The sequence below is a fragment of the Ictidomys tridecemlineatus genome, chromosome 7 (genome assembly GCF_052094955.1).
Source record: "Ictidomys tridecemlineatus isolate mIctTri1 chromosome 7, mIctTri1.hap1, whole genome shotgun sequence".
Lineage (NCBI taxonomy): Eukaryota > Metazoa > Chordata > Mammalia > Rodentia > Sciuridae > Ictidomys > Ictidomys tridecemlineatus.
Genome location: NC_135483.1, coordinates 172,432,546 through 172,437,533, shown reverse-complemented (window position 1 = coordinate 172,437,533; position 4,988 = coordinate 172,432,546). Strand labels below are relative to the sequence as shown.

Genomic DNA, 4,988 nt, shown 5'->3' with positions numbered 1-4,988 from the left:
ATGAGAACAAGCCTTCTCAACAGGAAAGCCTGTGTGCATGACATTTTTATGATCTACTTTCAGAAATCAGTGTCATTTTGCCCCTATGCTATTGGCTAAGGAAGTCACAAAAATCCTACAGATGCAAAGCAATGGGATAGAGACCCCAACCCTGCTGAGAAGTGCCACAGAACCATTGGAACAGTCCCATGTTGAATGGAATATAGATTGGTGTGACCATCTTTTGGAACTACAAGCCACTGTAATCCTCCCCATATGCACACAATAATTTACATCCCTCCCACTCAAATATACTTATTTTCTCTCCTAATGTTCCCGAGACTCATCCAATTATAACATTGGCTTGAAGCCCAGGATTCTGTTATCTGAACTTCTTTTAGAAATTACTCCTTGATTATGATTGCTCAGATACAGTACCTTGAGCACTGTTCCCAGACAAGAAACCTGTTCCCCTACCACACACTCAAAATATAAGTGTATGACTTATATGGAAAAGCCAATATAAACACTGCCATCAAAAATGAGAAAGAGAGGAGGCAGATAGCAACTACTGATCCATGAAATTTGGATCCATGCAGAAACATGTTGCCATGTTGTTAAGAGTTTAGCCTACCCTATTAGAGTTATTCTCCCTGATTCTTTACCAAGTTGTTAGGGATCTTGTTGTTATATTCCAAGTCAATTTTCATTGCACAAAAGGATCCTATGAGTATAGTTGATGTTATGGATTGGATCTAAATATATTCCCCCAAAGAACTCATGCATTAGGCAATATAGCCATGTTCAGAGGTGAAAAACTGGATTATGAGAGCTGTGATCTCATAGTGGATTAGTCCATATTAGATGGAGTGATAATTTGAATGGACTACTTGTTGGTAACTGTAGGCAATGTGGAGTGGCTGGAAGAAAAGGGTTGCTGGAGGTGTGGTCTTGGACTATATCACTCCCTGGCCTCTCTGTGTCTCCCTCTGCTTTCTGGCTGTCATGAGCTGATCTTTCCTTCACCATGCCCTCTGCCATGAGATTCTGCTTCCCCTTGGGCTCAACACATTGGAGCAGACTGCGCATGGACTCAACCTCTGAATCCATGAGCCCAAAATAAGCTTTTTCTTTTCTAAATTTTTCTTGACAATGATGAAAAGCTAAGACAGCTGAGTAATTTCCTTAGTTTCTTATTTAATTGTGCCACTGCAAAGATCTCTTAATTTTATATCTTTGTCACTATCAACCCAAGGTGGTATGATTCTTTAAAAAATATTATGATATTTTATGCATCAATTTATAACCAACTCTAATACAAAACAAAAACAACCATAAATCTCTTCTGGATAAATTTATCTCTAACTTAGGTTTGCTGTGTGACACACAAAAAAAAGTCTTGTAAGTCTTATCATTTTATCATTTAACAAATCACCTGCAAACCATGCTTTATAGTCCACTAAAATTATTGGAAGTCCTTTTGACTGAAAGTTTCTTGGGGAATCATATTAGATTTTCAGCCATCTTAACAGAAGGTCCTAGAGACTGACTCTGGATTTGATATTTAGCCCACCACACTTTGTCAATCTGAGACTATTTCTCCATTTGATAAAAAACTCTTTTCATATCTGGAAAGTTCTGGCACATTTATTTTTAAGCGACTTCTTTAGCTTATCTTTCTCTTCTCTCATGTTCTTACAAGCAGCTGCAAATTCTAATATATTAAATTTTTAAAAATCTTAGCACCTCATTCCTATTACCAAAACCAGTATCTAGTGCTATCATGATAAGCCACTCCCAAACTTAATGATATGAAAACAGTCATCTTGTTATGCTTATGCATTCTGTGGGTCAGGTATTTAAATAGAGCCCTGAAAAGATGGTTTGTCTATGCCTCACAATACTTGGGTCCTTACCAGGTTTGAAAGCTAAGACTGATTTGGTGTCTAGGGCTTTCATTCACCTGAAAACACCTTCACTCAAATGTATAGAGCTAATGCTGCTGTTGGCAGGAACTTCACCTGCACAGCCTTCCTGAGCACCTACACGTGCCTGCACATGGCTGCTGGTTAGCCATCCCATGTTTGCTATTCCAACTTCTCTTAAGCCAGACATCAAGATTCCAAGAGTGAGCATCTCAAGAAAGCAAGGTAAAAGTGAGTCACTTTTTCATGATTTAACCTTGGAAATCACATAGCATAACTTCAGCTCTTCTCTCTTCATCTGACTATTGATAGTTTCAGAAGAAAGGATACATTCAACTATTTCTCACTGGGAGTCATATCAAGGACTTATCATAATGAAACTATTACGATGAACGGTATTGTTGCAGCCATTGTTAGAAAATGAATCCTCTAAGTAAAATCAGAAAATGTCTAAGTAAACATATGATACAAAGTATAATTATACCATGACAGAGTTCAATCTACAACATAAATATGAATGAAGAAATAAACACAAAGGGCCTTATATTGAACTGCTACCCTTTCCTTGACTCTTTTCACACTGAATGCTTCTCAGATACTATATGTCATGTATTACATTGCGATATTTGTTCATGCAGAAGCAACTGATATTTGATTAGACAATCATCTTACTGTTTTAGTCTATTCATTAAAAGCATCAAATTAATAGTGGAAGGAAGAAATACATACTAGTAAAAGTGGACAAAGTTGTGCAGTAATTCTTTTTCTGTTATAGAAACAAAAAATGGTCCAGTTTAAATTGTATATTTTTCTTTAACTGACCTATTACTCCCAAGTAGCTATTTGGTTATTGTAGATCACCATTCTCCCATGAATGTCATAAAAGAATTAGTTAGATAATTTTTAGTCTCAGAAAGATGAGTTTATGGTAACCTTTACTACCAGAACCTGGGAACTTGGATGCTCAATTATGAATTAGAAGTGGAACATTTGAAACATCAAATATCACTTTGGTGGCTGCATATTTATGTGAAATTGCCACTAGACATTATGATAACTTGTACATGTCTTTTGTATGCTAATTGTCATACTTCACTTTCAATACCACAATTTTGCTACTACTATCAGACAAATTAGGCTTTAAGTCAAAATAGTTGTAATAGAAAAAGAAGGACATTATACAGTGATGAAGAGTTCAATTCATCAGGAAGATATAATAATTATAAATATATATGCACTCAACACATAGTACCTAAATATATAAAGCATACAGTGACAGAACTAAAGAGAAAAATAGCCTACAATAATAAAGATTTCAATACCTCACTTGGAATGTTTATTTCTGAATCTTCCTATTTCTTCTTTTGTGGCAAAGTAAAACAGGATATTCCTAGTGATTGAAAATGCCTTTCAAATAATTTGGTTTAACTCCCTCATTTTGTAGTGAAAGAAACTAATAGTTGTTATTTGAGTTACCTAAAATCATGCTGCTAATTACTGCCAAAGTTCTGAACTAGTATGTTAAAATCTATTCCAAAATGTTCTATCACAGTGATCTTGAAATAATTATAGTGTTCATTTTCCCTATATTTCTTGATGACAAATTTATCACTTTTTTATTTGTTTGCTTGTTTTTTGCACTAAGTAAACTTTAGTCTGTGGCTTGTATTTCTATTTTCTGCCCTGAAATACAGATATAGAATTTAGAGGGACTTTAGATATGTATTATATACATATATAATGGATATATGTATATATAATATGTATTACATACATATATAATATATGTCATATAATATGTATGTCATATATCAGAGGCAACTGATACCTACTTGATTAGGCAATCATGTTAGTTTTTATTCTATTTTTTATTAAAAGAATATATATCATATATTACGTATGAATATATAATATACAATATTAACTATAAAACAATCACCAAAAAGACTACTCACCCAATGCATGCATTTTCCAAATTCTTAAGATGTTTTGGATTTCTTACCCATATCTCTCATACATGCATGCTGCTCCAAAAAATATGAGTGTCAGCAGCTGAAGGAATATAAGTGTATGAAATATGATTCGATTTCTATTGAAATTTTTGTTTTGCATAGAGTTTTTAAAAATTTACTTAGACATCTCTCATGCTTTGGATGATTTTTGGTTAGCACAAGTGTTTTTTTAATCTGTTTTGTTTATCGTTCTTACTTGAATTATTGTGGTACAATGGAGTTTGTTTCTATTTAGAAAATAACTAATAGCCTACTGTTACCAATTTTCCCCTTGGGTTTTGATTGTGCTTTTCTTTTTCATGTGGAATTACATGCAGTCTGAGAGATTGAATTTATCACATTCTGATACTTTTTAAAAATAATGTAATAGCTGTAAAAATAGAGCAAATGAATTTGTATTAAATTTTTGGTTATTCTTTACCCTACTGTTTTCCTATCAGAATTCCTATTTGGCTATTACACTTTCATCATGTGCAATCCATGCTTTGAATAATATTGATTTTTGTGTGTGTGTGGTGCTGGGGATTGAACCCAGGGCTTTGTGCATTTAAGGCAAACACTCTACCAACTGAGCCATATCCACAGCCCAAGAATGTTTTTATATACTAAATCTATATGACATCTCAGCACTTTAGGGTTGAAATTTATTAGCTTTTAAAAAATGCTGACATAAATGTCATTTTTATACCTATTACTTATTGTAGAGTATGTATTTTATTTTTCACAAACAAGTCAAAAAGCAAATTGCCTTTATTTGATTCCTGCTATTAATATTAATGCTACAAAATTCAAAAATAAGCACAGTTCTTCCTGTATGTATATTTGCAAGTGACTATAGAGTCCTTACAGGGGAAGTTCTATGTGGATACACAGAGGCATTCCCTCTGCTACAGTTTATTCATATCATGGCCAAAATAACACTTTGCATTTATGTGTCATATTTCTACTGAGCACTTTAGCATTTTCCTATGATTAATGTCAGGGAATTCCATCTACCTCTGAGGGCACCTCTGTTGCTAAATCATATAAGACTTCCTATAGACCCTCATGTGTCTTCTCCCCAATGTGCTTT

General features: G+C 33.9%; 1 non-coding gene across 1 annotated transcript; it reads right to left on the bottom strand.

The window, feature by feature from the left end:
• Window positions 1-4,426: 4,426 nt before the first annotated feature.
• Trnal-uaa (transfer RNA leucine (anticodon UAA)) lies at window positions 4,427-4,500 on the bottom strand. The gene has a single exon. It is a non-coding gene; the product is annotated as a tRNA-Leu (tRNA).
• Window positions 4,501-4,988: the final 488 nt, after the last annotated feature.